Source organism: Phodopus roborovskii, unplaced genomic scaffold (genome assembly GCF_943737965.1).
Source record: "Phodopus roborovskii unplaced genomic scaffold, PHOROB, whole genome shotgun sequence".
NCBI lineage: Eukaryota > Metazoa > Chordata > Mammalia > Rodentia > Cricetidae > Phodopus > Phodopus roborovskii.
This window is the reverse complement of record NW_026126470.1, coordinates 3,589,790-3,611,395: the sequence shown is the minus strand read 5'-3', so window position 1 is coordinate 3,611,395 and position 21,606 is coordinate 3,589,790. Positions and strand designations below refer to the sequence as shown.

The following is a 21,606-nucleotide window of genomic DNA, read 5'->3' as shown; positions in this document are numbered from 1 at the left end:
TGCAACTTGTAGTTGATTGTCCGTACTCTGGATGGGTAGAGCCAAGCACTTCTTATCAGATGTACAGGTTTTGTGAACAAATATTTATTAGGAACCTACTATACTTCCTGAGTGCCTCTTCAGCTTGGTCCTCTGCACATATGCTGATTGTTAGGTCAGTGTTTTTTGGCACCCCTAACATAGTGAGAGTGAGGTGTCCTGGATTCATCTCCGCTTTCATCTGGGACCCGTTGCCTCCTACTGGGTGGCCTCACCTAACCTTCATATGAGGGTTTGTACCTGGTCTTATTGTATCTTGTTGCACTGTGTTCAGTAGATATTCCTGAAAGGCCTGCTCTTTTCTGAAGGGAAAGAGGGGAGAATTGGACTTGGAGTAATGAGGGGGCATAGGAAGAGGAAACTGTGGTTGGAGTGCATTAAAAACAAAAATACAAAATAAGAGAAACTGAAAAATATATGAACCTAGTATTTGATTGATTGGTAGTTCATGTAGGCACTGGATACACAACATGAACAGGGTGAATGTAGGTGTTAGTACACTAGGTTATCTAGGCTCCATGCTCCTGTTTACCTAATGAAACTCACTGTGGAACCAATCCACAATATGTTGGAAAATTGACATATACTTTCCACATATACTAGGCCATCTTGTTTGATCGAACTTTTTTTAAATACACTTACATAAATGTGAAATGAAAGGGTGTATTTATTTTTTTAAATGTTCATCTTCATCATTAAACCACATTTTCCCATACCTTTATGTCTGATGGGGGGGAGGACAAAAAGCTTTTGAAAACTCCCCTAACAAAATACAAGAAGGAGTCAGCAATCCCATTATAGTAAGTATACTGAACCTTGTGCCTAACCACACGTTTACCACATTCCCTTTCCATAGTTTCTGAGTCAGGGCTCAAGCAATGGTTCGAATACCACCAAATGCAATTTATCCCCAAGTTCACACATCTTTTGTTTTCCTTCTTCAACTCGTGTTTAGTCACGAGCTGACTAGGTAGTCATGTTGGTGAGACTTCACTGGTGTCACTTTTCATATTTCTAGAATTCTCAGTCTTAAAGCAAAATACCTGAACCTCTGCCTCTTACAATCTCCCTTGCCCCTTTCCAGCAATGTTCCTCAGCCTTGAGTCAGGGAACTGTATTGCAGATGTATCAATTGAGACTGAGCTCCATAACTCCACATTGTGATTGCTTGTAAATTTCTGTAATGGTTTCCATACATTCCATAGAGAAGCTCTCTTGATGTGGGATGAGGACCATGCTTAACAGACTAAGCCCTGCAAAAGAATGAGAATTATTTTTTCTGACTATACATCAATTAATGGAACAGTTTATGTAAAACTTGTGGTCAATTCATAGCCTAGCAACTTAATTTCATGAAAAATAAGTATCATAAGAAATTAAATATTTTAAAAATATTTGTCCCTTGCCTACAGATATAAAGTGAATGCTTGAAATTATAACATTATTGAATAGTGAATAACAATATTATTCAACATCAATGATAATGGTCATACCAACATGAATAAATCCCAGTTTATTAGACTTTAAAGTATATGTAACACTACTGTTATCTTATTCATTTATTTAAATTTTATACCAAGAAAACTAACCTATACTGAAGTAATGGCATCACTAGTTGCCCTGGGAGAGTTCTAGAATAAAAGGGACTGCAAGTGAGGCAAGAGGACCTTCCATCAGGATAAATTTACCCATAGTTTTGATGACAGTGATAGTTTGTCAAACCAACTGAATAGTAAACATCATCAAATTATAAAGTTTACATTTCATATTTATCTTATATAGGCATGCTAAAATAAAAGGAATATTTTGCATATTGTACCTAATAGTAACAAAGAGAATTACCAAGATAAATGCAATCCAAATTTCCCCAAATATATTTATTTTAGAGAAAGTAAAGCACAGAATTACTTTAACAAGATTAACTTGATCCATGCATGCAAATATTCAAAGTGAAATATTCAGGCTTCTGAATGGAAAGATCCAACAGTCCTGTTTGACTATGTGTTCCAATTTATCCTCATAATGGCTATGAAACATCAAAAATTGAAGACTATGAACAAGAATTCTGTCAGAACTTTACTAAATAATCTTATCATTTCTTTATTTCTCTGGAGTTTAATAGCTTTCAGCCTTTCCCACTGTCTGATTTTGATTGACAAATGCAAGGTCTACACTAGCAAGTTGCTCTGTCATGTCTGAACTCGTATGGTGCATACTGAGATAGCAAGATACTTGTCAGCATTATTACATTGTGCATTCACTGTAGAGTTTTACTTTCCACAGCAAATTAGTAAGTAAGGGGAATAACATCAAGGAATGATGAATTATGCTGGGGGCAAGGCTAGGAGACAAGAACAGAAATAATAGCTTATGATTTCAAGATACAAATTCCTTACTTTCCTACTGAAAACCTCAAGTAACAGGGTTGAAAAAAATAATCAGTGGAACTACATCTGACAATAAATAAATAAATAATCAAGACTTCTACAATCTACATGCATAGGTTACCAGTGAGCTGGCTGGGGGCCCTTTGCTCTACTCATATGAAAACTGTGGGTAGGGGATGAAGGCTTCTATGGGTGGATCCAGATCCTTAAGTGCTAAATGGTTATGGGCTGGAAAGACAGGCTTAGAGGTTTAAAGATTTAAGCCTTGACTACTAGAGGCTATGTCTCTCGAACTTGGTAGCCAGAGGTCAGTAGTTGTAGGTACTCAGGTTAAAGGTATGCTTACTGTTCTGGCCTCTGACTGCCACCAGCTGAGCACTTAGATGCTGGTAACATGTGGGCTCTAATCAGCAACAGACAACAGCAGCAGTTGACTGCCTTCAGTGCCAGCTGGGTTTGGGCCTCCTAAGTTGTCAGTACCACTAGTTTCACAATATTACAGCCTTAGGTGTTGAAAGCAGCAACTTTCAAATTTGACAGCTCTGAGGAGCTCTTTCTACAACCAAGGCCTGCAGGCTCCTGTAACTGCCTCTTGCTTCCTGCCACATTTGTCATCCCTGTGCATCCACACTTGGTCCTTCATCATCTTCACCACCATTATACCCCAGCTCTTCCCCTGTCAGTGACCCTGAAGTTCTTCACTTGCCCTACCACCACTATGGCTCTGGTTGCCATCATCTTTGTTGCTAACTACAACTCTAATGGTAAGTCTTACCATCTCACCATGTTCTTCTTATAAAGATGATTATAAACAGGCAGGTGAGTAGAGGCATTCACTGGACTTAAGGTTGGCCAACATAGAGTGTGTATGTGTGTCTTTAGGCTGACTTAAAATATGAGCAGAAGAGTTTGATTGTTGTGGGATGTTATTTTCAGGTGTGTGTTATTTTTGTTTATGTTGCATTTGTTTAGGTCCTTGAAACTGTGATTAAAACACCTGGTGGAATGACCAGTGATGAGAAAGGAGGAGGGACAGGCAGGGCTGGTAGGCAGAGAGAACAAATAGGAGAAATCTGAAGAGAAAGGGAGGGAACAAAATAGATCAAGGAGAGGAAAACATCAGGGGCCAGCCTCCCAGCCAACCACGAGTTTGAGTGAAATTAAGATATGCAGAAGTAAAAAAAGGAAATAGCCTAGAGACAAAAGGTAGTCAGGATAATTTAAGCTAAGAAATGCTGGTAAGAAACAAGCCTGATTGTGAATCATTTGGGTGCTAGGTGGCAGGTTGTCCAAAAGAAAAGAGTAAAGGGCCCAAAGAGTAAAAAAACAACATTTGATAATATAGATAGAGGTGTATTCGAAGTACATGCAAATGATTCATTTATAGCTGTCATGGCACAGCTTTAAGTTCTCCCTATGGCTGGCTTCAAGTAGGGCTACGCCCCTTGTCTTGAGTGAAAATAGCTGTGGGAAGAAGTAAAGTGAAGTTCATGAAAATTTAACTTCCCTGAGATGCTGTCTTCCAAGTGCACGTATCTTGAATGAGCAAGGCCCTCTGGAACTTCAGTGTAGCAGCCCTTGGAAGTAGAATGTCGTCAGAGTATAAATAACATATCCAGAACAGTCAGGCTGTCATGAAGGCACTCCACTAAGTTGCCAGAGAAGTAACCACTTGACTGACATTTCCTTGCTCCAGGTTGCCCTATACAAGTAAAAACTGTATTACTGCCATTCAAAGCCCTGACTGTCCACTGCACATGGAGTGACTTATTCACGGGAAAATTACGACACAGCTCTTAACAGGAAAGACTCACAGTAGCTCAGCAGGTCACTAACATCATCAATTGACTTATCAATTATCAATGTTTCCCAATGTGGTATTTAACCTTTCAAACAGTGGGGTAGTCAGAGTTGAGTACCAATGTTTGAGATTCATCTGCTAAGTACTCCTTGTCTAAGAAGAAATGAAACCGGCATTTGCAGACAATAATAGTAACAATAATAAATAAAAAGAACAATAGGATACTACTGTACTCTACATTGTCAAAATTTATTTCATTTGAAAAAAATATTTAACAATAGTCCCAGTCTCTGAAGTTCTCATTTTTCCTTAACAAATCTGTTTTTTCTGCTTTACAAGGATATTTAACAATTAATTTGACTGTGTGACCATTTAAGATTTAATAAAAAAGAATGTGACATACAAATTATGAGACAATTCAAACCTGTGAAAGCTCTTATAATTTTAACATAAAAATTAAAATAAGCACTAGAAAAATGTTTGACTTAAAAAGATATTCTTTGACTTAATGGGAGAAGCATGATTTAAGAAAGAAAATAAACATGAAATAAGAGTTAAATGGCTAATTGCATACAGTTTTTTTTTTAAAGAGACCACGAGTAAAAAGAGCACAGAGAGGTATATAGAAAGGTTTGGAGAGAGAAAAGGCAAAATGATGTAGTCATATTAATTTCACAAACTAAAGGATATCAAAATACTAATAAAGGTAGGCATGAGAAAAATGACATAAGGTAAGGACAAATTAAACTAATAATCTGGCAAGCAAATTAACAAAGTTCCAATGTCATATTTTTATTAATAAGAGCAAGTAAGACAGTAAGAGGAGAATTCATAGGCAGATAGAGAATACTATTTCTCTGTAAGAAAATTCTACAAGAGTAAGACCTCAGATAATCATTGCAACCTTGACTAACTGTTCTCTCCACACAACGAAGACATAATCTTTGCCATTCACATTTGGTAGTCATTGCCTGTAAGTATGCTTTGCTTCTTTTAGTATATATTTTTCAGTACAATCCTTTAAAATGTGTTGTGCAGATTTAATGACAGAAATTGAGTTATTCTTTTGTTTTGTTAAAAAAAAAACAGACATTGCTTATTATTTGTGAACTTCTTTATCTTCTGAAACTAATTGACGAAATGTGTGTGTCTTAGTCATTGTGCTATTCCTGTGAAAAGACACCATGACTATGGCAAATCTAACTCAAGAAGTAGCTGAGAGTTCTACATCTGAATCTGCAGGCAGCAGGAAGGAGACTTAATGGGCATCTGAAACACAAATTTCTACTCCCAGTAAAACATTTCCTCCACCACCGAGGAAATATCTACTCTAACAAAGCCACACCTCCTAATCCCTGTGAATTAGATCCACTCCCTAATGACCAAGCATTCAAAGGTATGAGCCTATTGGGGCCATTCCTATTCAAAGTCCCCACAGTGGGACAGTCAGGTGCTTATGCACAAAAAATAATGCACACAAGATAAGAAAAATGACAATATACTCTTTCAGCAGAGAGAGATTTAGGAAATTAGGAAACATGGCAGATTTTTAGGAAAGGAGCTTTATACCACCAGGAAGCTAAATTTTCAGTCTGCAATGCTCAAACTGAGTATGAAAGATATTGAGAGCCCATTCCACATAGACACATACTCTCTCAGCCTAGACACATGAGGGAGGGCATAGGTCCTGCTCCAAATGATGTGATAGGCTTTGAAGACCATGAAAGGCATCACCCTCCCTAGGATCCAGAAAGGGGATGGGATGCCATGGGGTTTGGGAAGGGGAAGGGGAGGAGGGGGGGAGGAGGGAACTGGGATTGGCATGTAAAACAAGTTTGTTTCAAATGTAAATATGTAAATTAAAAATTATCATAAGAAAAAAAAAAAAAAAAAAAACCTGAGCCAGGAGAGCAGTTAGTGGCTTTCACATTTAAGAATGGACCAGGGATGGGAATTTCAGAAGGTGACAATGCTAGGAACTACATTGAGGAATGTAGCTATAACTACATTTTCCTCCTGACCTAAAGCTAACTAAAAGCAAAAGATAAATCAAGGTAACAGAAACCATTATCTGTCTCCTTTCTCAAACACTCATCCTGAGTTTGAGGCCACATAAAACTGATGTAAATGTAAAACCAGTAGCAGTAGAATGTGGTTAATGATTTATTTTTTCATTTACCAGAAGTTAAAGCATTGTTTTCAATCTCCAGGCTCAAATTAACTTAGGCAGAATGAGAGTTTGGAAACTATGAAGATTCAAGGGACAAAGACTCAAGTTACCTGGTCTGTCATTCTTCGCAGTTGTACTCTAGTTCCCTTGCTGGTGACCTTTCTATCTCTTTTAAGCTGACATCTTGACCACTGATATTGACTTCCTTCTTTGGGAAAATGTGATAGGAGATTTCTCCTAACCTTAGAGACCATCACACCCAAGTACACAGGTGCTTTTCAAGTTTTTCAGGTAACATTACAGGATCTTGCTCCATAAGACATTTAAACTCATATAAGTAGTTTCTACCTCATGAGCACATGAAACTAGTCTTAGATGTATACAAGGTAGGCACTTACCACTAATGGAAACAAGCACTTCCCACAATACCTTTCAAATGTTAAGTAAATCAAATTTTAATACTCAAGTAGGCTAGGTCCAGAATATTTAAAAGTATAAAGATTACATTATAAAGAAAGAATTCCAAATTATTTATATAAAAATTTGTTGTCATTGTAAAGCTTTAATTTCCATTCATCTGTAGTCATTAAGCAACACCTGCTTCATAATTCTACATCTTCAAATATTACCTAAAATGCATTAGATTAATTTTAGCATCTCATTTATATCCATGATGGCAAAGGCAACTTCTTCATAGAGATGTTTGTCTCTTCAATTTAGTCATTTTTTTAGTCGTTTTTCTGTGCCATTGTCTTCTTTATAATTATTATTAAGTGAGGTCAGCCTTAACCAAGCACAGGTAATCTACTTTTCTAGAACTATTTTATATACAAAAAAAAGTAGTTGTATTCCAACTCTCCCACAAAAACAAAACTTGTAGCTGGCTGGTATCTACCAAGTGAAACAAAGAGAATACATTTTAGTGGAAATGTTATGAGATAATTTGACTACAACAAAATGTAAAAGCTTCCCTCATTTAAAAAAATATATAAATTTTCTGAGAGTACTTGTCAAAATATTGAGAAAAATAACCTGTTACTTAAATATGTTTAAAATTTCTCTAGAACTAGTCATTTTGTAGAGGGGTTACATAGCTAAATTATGTGTAGCAACTTACTAGTTAGATGTTCGTAGAATTCCAAGTTTGTAAATGAGAAGATGAAATGAGAAAGTAACTGAATTGCCAAGAGTTATGCTGGTAAAACAGAATCTCGAGTCAAGAAAACCTAATTTCAGATTTGACTTTTCAAAACACTAATTATATCCCCCTTTGAAGGAGGGCCACATGACACATAGGGAAAAGTCAAGTCCTAGAGACAGCTGTTAGCACTTGATTTCTCTATCCTCATCAGGAAAAGCACACAAATTCTCACAAGCTTCTGAGTTCCAGCCAGTTGGAATTTGAACAGGATGCAAGGGTTTGCTGGTATACCTCATGGAAAAGCAGTATTTTGTGAAGACAGAACTGTCAGATTTCTACAAAAACAAATCATTGTGTCTGATTAAAAAGAGCATTAGTGGGCTATGAGCTGTGGTTTTTTTTTTTTTTTTTTTTTTTGCTTGATCTACTAGTAGTTTCTGCACCATTCAGGACTCCCAGAGATGGCTTAGCACTACTAAAACACCTAAGGCATTGGACAACAATTTCTACCATTCAGATAAAGAGAATTAAGTATTTGTTGTTTTTGTTTTCTTATTTTTCAATAGATTTGTGTTAGAATAAAAGTAATATCTACTTGCAAGTAAGTTTATTTGGTAGAGTATTGATGTCCACAGTGTGAACTATTCAGAAACTTGCATTTTAGACAAATTGTTGTATGGATGATCAGTAGGATTCAATGAAGGTCTAAAAAAAATATATTACCAAAAGATTTAAATTACAGGAACCTATTTTGACATCCCCAGTAAATGCCAAGAAACACAGCTTTTACAGCAAGCTTATGGAAGTGTTCAGATAAAATATTCATGAATTCTCTGCTAAGAGAAAAGCCTCTTGTGGTCTTGTTTGACAGAGGATGACCTTTGCTTCAGTAAGTTCCAATTTTTGTTGTAACTTAGTGTTTAGAATCTGCTTAGATGAATAAACCATAGCATTTTGTTCTTTAGTTTTGTTTTTAGTATATGTGATAATTAATAGAAAGACTTTGAAGTTTTAAAATGAAGTAAATGGGATTTTTTTTAAAGCATTAAGGTATCCTAAAAGATCAATTTCCCAGCAGGTTATTTGTCAAAGCTCTTAGGATCCACCCTAACTTAGGCATATCCAGGAGTGTTCAATCGGCATTCTCTTTAAACTATCTCAAAAATGTTTAGCTTTTCTGCTCATGATTTCTTCCATCTAATCAATAATTCAGTTATGTATTAGAAAAGACTTTATTAGGGTTCTATATCGATGTACCATATGTTCCATTTAGTATTTTGGTGTGGGTTTTAGTTCTTATACTTCTTTTAAAGAAATATAGCAAATCCCACTGAGATGTATTTGGAAAATAGTAATTAAACAGAAAGTTACCTACTCCTGTCTTGAATCTTGTAAGGTTTGTAAAGAAACTGTCCATTTAATTGTACCCATTCAGGAATTATGTTGTCATATGATCTGAGGGAAAGTGTCACATTAGTTTTGGGATCAAAGAACTCTCCTATGATCTTTAACAGTATTAAATAGTCTGACCCGGAGCTATGAGGTTATTCCATGACACACAAAGATTAATAAACATATGCTTATTATGTTGATGTAGGATTAGTTCTATTTTTTCAAAGCATTCAAAATGCATGTAAATGTACTTGTACAAACATTAATATTCATATTTGGATCATAATTATTTAAATAATTAAAATAAGTACAATTAAAAGTGTGGTAGCAATATTGTTAATTTAAAAGATGTTCAAAATTATAATACTGGCCTGTTTTTTAGCACTTTTAACTGTCAAGTGCCAAAGGATGACATAGATTAGTAATGGTCATTAATTCAAAATTAACATACATGGAAAATTCCAACAATGTGTATTAATTTAAATATCTAGAGTCCTCAACTTGTCTTCCACAGTAACATTCTCTAAACTATTTCTGTAAAGAGCTCATTTCATCCTTGCCTTAAAGAAATCATTCCTCTGAAATTACATTATGGAAGTATGTGTAAGAGCACTTTTAAGACAATGACGTTTGAAAACTATGTTTTGCGAAGTATTAAAGAGATTTTCTTATATATTAATTGGCAAGTTATCTGCTACATTACTTAAAAAAACATAATTCTTTATTGATTCTTTGAAATTTTTAACATCGATCACCCCAATCCTGATCACTTATCAGTCCTCCATAACTGCCCCACACACCTCAAAACATTAATTAAAAACCAACCAACCAACCAACAACCTACCTCACCCTTCCATCTTTCCAACACCTCTATATACATCCTAGTGGCATCAGGAGCTGCCATGTGTCACATAGTACATACAACTTTAGCTCAATCAGCCCTACCCACAACAGGTTCATTGCAATGAGTCACTGGTCTGGTTAAAGGTCTCTGTTTTCTGGTGCTCCATCATCACTGAGCCCTCATCAAAATTCCTCGCAGATATTCTGTTGTTGCTAGGAGTCATAGAGAATCTGTGGTTATTGTTCTGCAGGACCAGATCCTCCTATACTCCAGCAGGTCATAAACGGGGTAGATGTTAGGGTGGGCCAATCCAAGGCCCAGAATATGAGTGTGAATAGTAACTGAGCTGGTTGGTTTAGGCCATTGGGATCACCCATCGAGGCAGCTTTCCTAGGCCCATGCCATCGTGGCCAGCTCTTCCATGTCTGCAGTGATGGATAGGGCCATCTCTAGCAAATGCTGTGGTCAGCTCTCCCATGGTAGGGAATCCTAGCTCTCATGCTGCAGTGTCCAGCAAGGGCCAGGGCCAGCAATCCTGGAGTCAGTAAGGGGGCTACACTACTTTTTTAAGTGTGTTACTTTTTCCTAGTACTTGTAATATTGACTATAGAATAAAATTGTCTGTAGCACTATATGAAATGGCCCTTTAATTACCTCCATAATGTTTATTTAAGGTTGTCATTTGTCCAACAGTAATAATAGCCCACTTGTGTTATGTTGAATAACACTTTAAATGAAACACTGTTTTTATATATTATGCTACTCCTCATGACAACCTTGAAGGGTGAGTCATACTACTTTTCTATTCAAACAAATCAAGTGAAGGAGAACTAGCATGTAAATTAATTACTGTCACATGTATCAGAGCTAGGATCTAACCCCAAGCAACAGTCAATATGTGGAATGGCAGAAAAGTTTCCCCAAACACTGATCTAACATAAGGCTCTTCCTCCTGCATTTGTAGCTTTGCCTTCCCAGCAGTCACTGGTGTATCTCAGTGACAGGAAATCTAGTCGGTCTCTAATATTTGGAACACTAGAAAGTCTACTAACTGCAATGCAGCAATGACTAAAAATTTGTCAGTGAGCACATGCTTCCTAATGGTTTAGCTAAGGGTGTTTATCGCATCCAAAATAGGATTTCAGCATTCTGAGAATCCATGAGTAGGACATGGGTAAAACTATTTTTCATTTCAGCTATATTAAATCAAGAAACTATCTGAATAACTACCTACATTTTTCATATCACATCTGTCCACATCTTGAAAATGTTGCTAAAAGTACAAACTCTAAATTGGCTAAATATCATTTTATGAAAAGATATATAATGGTTGTTTTAAAAGTGGATTTCCCTGGAAAAAATAAATAAAAATATTTTACAAAGACCTGATTTTCAGCATCCATCAATGTTGTTTCAATACTGCCATCAGGGCTGATTTCCATAAACCAAACTAAGCTACTAAAGAGAGTGAGGAAGATGTTTTACAACAGGCTCTGTGAAACAGATGTACAAAGGCAAGCTGAGAAAGCCAACTCCATGCACCATGCTTCTCATTCTTCTTAAAGCCTAGCATTGCAACTCCAAAAACTATAGAAATTAGCATATCTTAGTGTAGAGGACATATATGGTCAAGGAGACTTTTGAAATAAAAAATGGCTCTTACAAGAATGGCCAGACTCTTGACATTTGCATATTGGAACCAGTTCTTCCCAATATAGTTATGAAACCACAGACATTCTAATATTCAGACATAAGATATATGTGTATATATATTTATATATATATATATATACGTATATATATGTATATATATACGTATATATATATATAAAATCTAGATTTTTTTTCAATTCATTTTTGGAAAGTATTTCAGGACTAGCCAATTTATGAAGAAGAGTTGAAGATAAGCAAAGTTATTTTAATCATGAGGATTATGGGAAAAGTGGGTGTTTGAAAAAAAAAACAAGACACATACCTAAGTGTGGGCACTGGATGCTCAGGGTAAGGCCCAGCTCATTGATTCAATAATAGTAATACACAGGGTTTGGTTAGGTTTGAACTCACTATTTTATCACAGGATGATTCCTGAAGGCACCTGACAACTGTAATTTATGATTGGGTATTGTTACTGTAAACAGTTCATTTGAGATTTTATGTCACCTGAAAACAAAACAAGGTATGAAATTCTTCACCACACTAGATATATTAGGCCTATCACCTCTGGCCTCTATAGGCACCTTCACTCACATGCACATACTCATAGAGGCACACACATAACAAATAATTAAAAAATAAAGTATATCTTATAAAAATTAGTGAAGACAAGTATGTAAAGAATAACATATAAATAGTTAAAAAATGGATTTATCATTGATTAAATTTCATTATATCAAAATGCCATAGTAGGAAATATAGTAAATATTATGATAGAAAGTATTAAGAAAAACAGCTCAAAATTCAGGATACAGCTATACCATAGGTGTTAACCAAATTGAACAGTTCTAGCTGCAATTCATTGATTTGCAGGTGTGGCTTCTATGGCTGGACTAGCTAAAGATTAGCATTGTACATGTCAAATATTTCTATTTCCATGACATCAAATCACTTGTTACCTAACCTGTAATATTATAATTTGAATATCAAGAATCTTTATTTTCAGTCATGTTTCAGAAATTAATACTATGTTCTATATTTGCATGTATACCACATAAGTAATATATTCTGAATTAACAAATATTTCTTTCTCGTATAAACTCATCCTGCAAATTTGTAGACTAAAAAATATTAAATTTTAAACCACATCATTATTTTCCACCAAGAAATGTAGCTCAGATTACTGTAGCTCAGATTATGTAGTACTCAGAGTATGTTGCATTTTAAATGAAGCATCAAAAAATCTTGCAAAGAGTTGTGGTACTGTACATTGTGGATGATAGTAAGAATATACTTTATGTTTAATTCTCCTAATCTTTAACATCTCCAAAAACTAAGAAGTGATTCATTTGGTCTGCTAACACAGTCGTCACAAGAATCAGGGCAAGAAAGTTTAGCATATGTACTGGATGTGCTAGCAGCCAATGTGAGAAAACATGAGCCAGTGCTTTGTACAGCACAATTACTAACTAGAGAAAACGAGGAGGAACCGCAGGGCTCAGCCAGGTGTTGCTCCATGTCCATAATTTACTCTGCTCTCTGATCAGTGATTAGAACAAAATCACCCCTGCCCTCAGGAAGCCATGGATGGATGTTTCAAGGCAGGGATAGAAGCACCTGGCTGTTTGTGCTGGTCTCATCTGAGAAGAATCAAGTTTTTCCCTCACCACTCTAGCCAGAAGCAATGCTGCCAAACATATGCTGTCTCCTAAGTGAAACAAAAAAGGCCACGATACAGCTCCATTTCTAGTGACTTGACAGGAATACGTCAACATCCCTAAAACATTTAATAAACCCTCCAGCAGGCAATAGTGTGAATGTGTCTTCCTTCTTTAAACCTTTAAACCTTTGTACCTCCTGGAATTACACAAATCACAGTGTTATACACATAGCTTCCAATTGTCCAAAATAATAGAGATTAAAAACACAATAATGCTGCCTGTTTTTTTTTTTTCTCAGCTAGATTATTTGGAATACAATATATATAGAATCTCAGAGAAAGTTCTGTACTGACCATGGGGGAAAGGAAATGAGATTAGCTTGTAAGTGTGAAGGGAGTGTGAAGGGGTGAATAGTTTTAGAATTAGAAAAAAAAAATGATACTAAGGGCATATCCCTTTCTTCCTTGTTTTTTACTAAAATTTTAGTTGGCATACAAAACCATGCTCTTAATTAGGGCATTTTCCCACATACGTAGCACTGTGCCTGGCTCATAAGTACCAGCACCACCACCCTGTCCCATATTTCTTCCCAACCTCTCAATGAAATGTGCTAGGAATAATTTTACAATAATTAACTGAGAATTATGTCTGCTCTTGCTGCTTGATACAAATATTTCTTTTTAAATGAAATCATTAAGTGATGGTCAAAAATATAGGAACTAACCTAAATGGATATTAAAAGTATTCAATTGAATTATAATGACATCTATTTCATATTTTCATTATACTGAGTTCAAATGACAGCATTTGAACAAGAAGACTTCTCATTTTCTATCTTTACCCTTATTAATATTCCTTTACATTAATTCTACCTCTGTAGACTGATGACTATATACATAAAATATATAAATCACTTGAGCAACGCTTATGTGCCCCAGAGGATTAGCAGTGAAAGCTGTAGAGGTACTCATTGCGAAAGTCCTGAGATAGGATTTAGAAGGAAAGAAACCTTTAAGTAAAGGTAACTGAGTCTGTTTGGTGACAGAGTAGGACCCCTGGGAATCACAAGGCTTTAAAGGAACCTTGATGGCCAAAGTGGAGTTTGAAGCTGATCTCCGCAGAATGTTGTCCACATCTCATGTCGTGTGAGACTATAGGTCAGCTGTTTCCAGGCAGATCCTTCACACTTACAAAGTTAAAGGTAACTGGACATTCAGTGTGGGTACAGGGAGTGGTTTAATGTATTGGGAGAAGTATAGGAAGCTGAAAGTATAATCCAATATACGGTTTTGTACATTCTGTGAAGGAGGTTGTGCAGCCACTTCAGATGATGGCAGTCAATTTCTAGATGTCAGAGGAACAGTGAGCAAACGCTTTAGGAGCTCAAACGTACGAGATCAATTCCACCCGAAGTGATCAAAGAAGGCTTAAGCTGGTCTGGTCTTCTATCTTAAGGGGAAAAACGGTAATTGCTGCTATTTTATTTCATAGTATGAATGGAAGTCTTTTCAACGCGAACTCTTCTAAAAAAGCCCAAGGACACATCCGTTTCCTAATGCCAAAAGATGACTCTAATTTTCTTGTCTGTTTGTGCACCTTAGGGGTGCGGCAGGATAGGATTTTTTTTTTTTTTTTTTATTTCGTGAGATACACAGGAAGCAAATCCATAGCACTTACAAGTCTAATTTTCATAAAGCTTCTGCACTTAAAATACTTTCAAAGTCCATGGCATTTTTAGCTAGCTTTTGCTGTAATTTCGTAGTATTATATAAATTGAAGAATGTCTGTAAAGCGCCAGACCAAGAAGCTGATGACTCTTCTGCAGGAGCTACATATATTAATTTACGAACACCATTTACAGATGCATTTGTTTTCACAGGTAAGGTTTAAAACATATTAACATTTTAAATTGTATCTTAGAAATAACATCAACAATTAGTTCTGAGCTGAGACAAAGTTTATTTAAGTCCTCCGGAAGGACATCTACTTTTAAATACATTAATGTAACTTCAAAATACTAAATAAAAAAAAATAAAATAAAACTGATTTCTATTTGTTTCCGGCTTTGTTCACATGAGGTTTTACTGGACAGTGATGTTGAGCCGCTAGAAGTAGTTTGGTACTAACTCATCCCATGTATACAGATGTGATCACGCAGCCAGTTCGGAGGAATTTAATGTTATGTAATTAATGGCACGTGCTGTTTGTAACTTTCTGCCCCGTCACCTATCACACCAATACCCATACCCATACCATCATCTTATGAATGCGCAGATTTACTTTCAATGTCTAAGATTAAAGAAAAGCACTATGCAGGTTTCTTTTGAAGCTCCAAGATTACTATCACCCCCATCCAAAAAAAGCACCACTGCAGTAATAAAATTCATTTGTGTAACTCTCCACTTATTATACTGCAGCACTTTAAAGTTTCAGTTCCTGTTCTGAGAAGTTGTTTAGCGGTCCTCTATTTGGTAATTCTAGCTAAGGTAATTTCTAGTCATGTTAGTAGAATTTCCTCCCAATTTGATGCCATTCAAATTAGCTCATTGTTTTCTATACCAGGGACATGAGGAAAATTTTTGTTGCAGAATCAGTTGAGGTCCATAAGTAATAAAACAAGTTCAAAGATAATTAAGATGTTCACAAATCTCAATTGCATTACAATTTCATATTTAATGTATACTTATACAACATTGAAGTAGAACTTTCACAGGAAAAAAATGAATAGAGTGGCTGGAGAGATGGCTCAGAACTTCTCAACATTGTCTGCTTTATCCAGAAGACCCAAGTTGGATTCCCAGGATCCACATGGGAGACCAGAACTGTTTATAAGCCCAGCGCAAGGTACCCTATGCCCTCTTCTTACATCTGGGGGTACTAGGAATGCATGTGGTACACAGCCATACACGCTGGCATGATACCCATCTATATAAAATATAATTTTCCTTTAATCTTAAAAAAAGAATTTAAAATTAGTAGTTTTAGTTTTATTATAATGAGATACTTAAGAAAAAGAGTATTTTTTTTGATGCTGGAAAGATTCAATTTCTTGTTTTTTCTTTTTGGTCTAGCCAGTTGCTCTGTCCTGAAGAACTAGCTATGCTAAATTCCTAAAGAGCACTAGGATAGCACATTCCCGTTGGAATGTGACAGGAAGAGGTCAGCAGAGTCCCTGACTGTTCCCTTTTGAAGATACATTTGTTTCTTATATTTCAAAAACCTGCTATATAAACAGTTTCTCATATGCCCCTGGATCTAAAGCATTGGTAGACATGTATGGTGAAAATTATTGAAAAGAGCAATATAGAAACAAGCCTCATTAAATCAGCAATTTCCATAGCCAATGAAAGAGAAATTAAAAACATGCAAAATGTGCTAAAAAGAAATCTAAAGATAATCCATGGCTTACAAAATTAAGTACTGCTATTACAACTTAGTGATAATAAAGAGACTTTTTTTTTTCACCCTGACTTCTGTATGCTCTGTGAAAGTATCTTCACACATTTCTCACTAATGCCAAACCACCACCTAGCATCACCACAGTGCTGGAAGACACTTAGTTAATTGTGGACAATCTTCATGTTATTTGATGCTCATATTTCCAGGGAGCAATGTTGGAAATTCAAAGATAAAACCTTTTACTTTTAAATCCTAACATAATGAACATTAGAAAAAAATAAAAAAAAATAACTTACAGACATATGGAGAAAATATCTCTATAGTATGAAATGCAAAGAAGAAAATAATACAAAACTATGCAAAGTATCCTAATTTTTAAAAAAGAAACAGAATGAGAACTATTTTAAAAATGATAAAAGTACACAGGAATCAAGGTCATCACAAGAAAACCAATATAAGCAACTAACCTGGGCCCATAAGTGCTGGACAGAGATGGAACCAACAACCAGGGAGCCTACATGAGATTGACCTAGGCCCTCCACATATATGTGACAATTATATAGCTTTGTCTTCTTGTGATACCCTTAAAAGTAGAATCAGTGACTATTTTTGCCTCTTTTGCTGGCATTTACAATCCTATTCTTCATACTGGGTTGCCTTGTGCAGCCTTAATATGAAAGGAGGTTCTCAGTCTTACTGAAACTTGACATGCCGTGTTTGGCTGACATCCGTGGGAGCCTTGCCCTCTTCTGAACAGAAAGAGAAGAAGAGTGAAGTTGGGATGAACAGAGTTGAGCTTCTGGGAGAGACTGGGAGAAGAGGAGGCAGGGGAAACTGTGGTCAGAATGTAAAATAAATAAATATTTAATTTAAAACAAGAAAAGGAAATGATAAAGAACCAGATACATCATTAAAGATACCTTTTTACTGGTGTCCTGAGTGACGTTTTTTTCAAAACTTACCCAATTTTCATAATGGAATAACAACCACATATAAAATAAGATCTTTAAGGATATACTAATTATTAAATTGGTAAATTTTATTGTACTATATTATATTGTTATTGTATTGATTTTTAAATTCCTTGTTCTTACTATGACTACAAGTTACCACAGCTTAGTATCTTTTAACAATATATATTCATAGTTCCTCAGTACTGGGTATTAGAAATACAAGAAAGTCTTCCAGGGCTAAAAGTGTAGATGTCACATGGTCTGGGCCTTCTGTGGGCTCCTGGAAGGACTCCTTTGCTTGTTTTGATCTTGACAGGCTTCTTGCCTTGGCCTCTGACCTTGGCTTCTCTTCTGAAATCCTTTGTGAATACAGGGTAGACCTGGAGTACCATGCTAAGTCCTCTCTGTCTCAAAATCCTGATCTTCAAAGCCCCATTTTTCTAGATCATTTCCAGGCTCTAGGGATTGTAATGTGTTATTTGGGAGCCATTATCCTGCTTAGTGTATCCACCATTTGGTTTAGCATACTACAATGTTATTCTTATGCATAAAAAACAGAAATAAACAAGGGAGAACATAAAATAAAGTGCCAACTTTCCTCCATGTGAGTCTCATGTGTATATTTCAAACACATAACCAGATTTCAACCACACGGGGAAAGGATATAACAATATATATTATCATTAAAATCTGATTACAAAGAAAAGTACATCAAAGCAAAATCACACTGGGAAAATACTGTGAAGATCATGGGGATTCAATATCTTTACAGCACAAGACATTGAATAAATATTTCCAAAACAAGACACAGACTTTCAAAAATGGTATCTCAATTTTATAATATATAGAATAGGTTATATGTAGATATAGGTTATATAGGCATAGATATCTATGTGTGCATCCATTTGCTGATGGTAGGTTTACATCTCATCAGCATAGTTCCCTTGTTAAGAAGATGGTACTGAGCATGATGTCCCTGGTAAGTACACACTGGAAGAAACATCAGCATGTTTGTGATGCACACTGGTTCCCTAGCAATGAGAAAGAAGGATTGATTACACAGCTTCAAAATTCTGTTCCAATGAGTTTGTCCCAGTCCGTGCTGTCTATTGACATTTCACTGTGTTGTTGACTATGTTTATTTTTAAAACTTTTCTTACAACTTGTTTAAGTCTCTACTGAAAGTGTTGAAAGGAAGAATGGAGAAAGTAAAGAGAAATAAAAAAGCATTCACAAATAAATGAATAAGGAGACAGGATGAGGAGTAGAAAGAAGAATGGGAGTGTGAAAGAGGACAGTGTATCAGGCTAGAAGAGGTGATGACCAATTGTGAATTCCAAGCTGGATCCAAAATGGAAGTTTCAGGAAGACACCAACTCCATTTGAAAAATGTCTTACTGTTAGATAGTTCATAAATGTAATAGAAAGGCTGATCAAGTTGTCTACTTGTTAATTCACCAAGTGTAGCAGAAAGTCTATCATTATGAACTTTCTACATTAACAAATTTTTTTAAAATAGCACATAAGATCTATTCAAATTTTATTTAGAATTCATGTTATCAGAAACATGTATAGGAGAGTGCTTGCCCTCTCTTTTTCTCCCCTGCCCCTTAGTTTGTCGAGACAGGGTTTCTCTGTATTGCTTTGGAGCCTGTCCTGGATCTTAACTCTGTAGATCAGGCTGCCCTTGAACTCACAGAGATCTGCCTGCCTCTGCCTCCCAAGTACTGGGATTAAAGGCATGCACCACCAACACCCAGCCCTCTCTCTTTCTTACATAAACATTCACATATTATACATATACATACCCCATATATATGCATACACATTCATATATTGAAACACATAAACACCACACAGACATAAACATACAAACTTCCACATATACATACATGCATTACCAACACAACACCTACAAACAATCACTTGTACACACATCCAAATGAATAAATATTAGTATCAGCAGTATGATAAATAGATGAATGGAAATTAACAATATTCAATATAATTTTAAAAATACCATCATGCCTTCAAATTAAAACTTTATTTTATAGTTAACACATATATATTATATGTATGTATGTGAATATATATATGTATATATATATACAATCACATGAGCTATATCATAAATCTTGATAAAATTCTTAGTGTAACACTTATTTGTATTTATCCAGTGTATCTTGAATACAACATAATTATCACTCAGAAAACACCACTTGAGTCTCAAGTTGCTTTGACAGTCTCAGGTGTGACAAGTTCCAGAAGACATTTCTCTGCCTGTTCATTCCAAGATCCAATTGTGTTTAAAATCAGGAATTGTCCTTCTGTATCATAAAATCATTTTTCTTGATGTGAAGAAATATATATGTATATATGTATGCTGTATTCACTAGTACAATTAATACAGTGTCATCACTATTATCTGCTAGATGCAGATGATACATAGCCTGGGTCATCAAATAATAAAATCATTAAGTGTATTCAAAACAAGTGCTTGAAGCTTTGTATATTTCAGCTTTGTTTTATAATGAAATTTGCTACAATTGTGAAAACAGAAAATGCAGCACTATGGGTGTAGTAAGCTATAAATAGTTTCTCGCATCTTCTGATTCCATTCATTAACTGTGCTTAATGGGTGCCTAAGGTATATGAATGCAGCTATTTTCAAAAGCAGTATGCTAATGCACAACATGGTTCAGAAAGTTCAAATTATGTGAAGCAAATTTTCTCAATGAAGAATTTAACCAGCAGGACCCGGGTGCTGCACCTATAGTTCTAGCACTCAGGTGGTTGTGCTAAGATCACTTGAGGACACACATCAAAGCCAGTGAGGAAAATAAGTGAGAATCCAACATAACGGGTAGCTTATTATGTCAAAATGATTTTCATAATGAGTATTCTAAAAACACAGTATTAGAAATTTGCATATCCAACACTGAAAAAATACTGATAAATGCCAACACAATCAAGTATTTAGTAATTATTACAGACAACCTTAAGTGCCATGATCAGGATAGCTGTCCACCTCATCTGAGACAGCACCCTCCTATAGGTCCAGAGCTCCCTAACTAGCCTGACTGGCTAGTAAGGGTCAGGATCCTTTTGTCTCTACAGTCTCAGCTGTGTGCTCAAGAATTACACCATTCTACCTGGCTCTTTCTTAAAACAACATGGTCCTGGAATCAAACTGAGGTCTTTGTGCTTGCATGGCAAGTGCTTTATCAGCTAAACCATCTCCAGCCCACGAAGTAGATTTATGTAATTAATGAACTTTGCAATGTTTGTTTCATAAAAGAGTAACATGAGAATTTAAAAATTAAAGTAATATACCATAAATTTGTGGCTGAAAGATTAGAATAGTAAAATGGTATGTGTATTTTACTCAGTAGTCATTCCATCATGTTGTTATTGCAATTGCAAGTTTATGTTTTACGACCATTATATGCTTGGCCTTAAGAGCAAGATGTAATACAGTGTAATGTTAGTTGTATCATGACGCTTTCTTAAGCTGAAAAATTAACCATACATTAATTCATGTATACAGGAAAAGTATTAAAAATTGTATTGTGTTGATCATCTAGTTTTTATGTTTACTTTGAATTTATAATTTATATATAAATGATCATTTAATGCATGATAAACTATAATGTAAGACAATTAGTACAATTTCCCATGGGGATCAATTTAATAATGAATGTATATTCACATAAATAATGAATAATTTGTGAGTGTTTTTTCTTATTTTCTATATTATATATTACTATTTTTATTTATAATACAAAGATAATAATATTTGTAATTACATGTTATTTCACCAACATATGTTAGTCCAATCTTAACTTTCTTCTAACAACCAGAATTTTAAACACATTTCCTAGTATTTATTTCCTCTGGACCAAAACTCTCATAAGTTAAAAAAAAAAAAAGACATTTTTCATGCTGCAAAGACAAGCTTTAGAAGTAAAATATTAAAATGAGTTTTTGACATAAGTTTAAAATATCACAATGATTCAATTTTTAAATCTTAAATCACCTATTGTTTACCCGTTAGATTCCTGACAATGAAGTGGAAGAATGTCACAATTTCCTAAGGATGCTGTTGGTTTCAATTCTTATTGATGTTCATTGATCTCATACCTCCCTTTTCCCATGGACACTGTGGT

At 35.3% G+C, this 21,606-nt stretch overlaps 1 protein-coding gene across 1 annotated transcript in view; it reads left to right on the top strand.

The window, feature by feature from the left end:
• The window catches only part of Epha6 (EPH receptor A6), a 769,688-nt gene that overhangs the window by 426,200 nt on the left and 321,882 nt on the right, over positions 1-21,606 (top strand). The gene's annotated exons all lie outside the window — the stretch shown is intronic.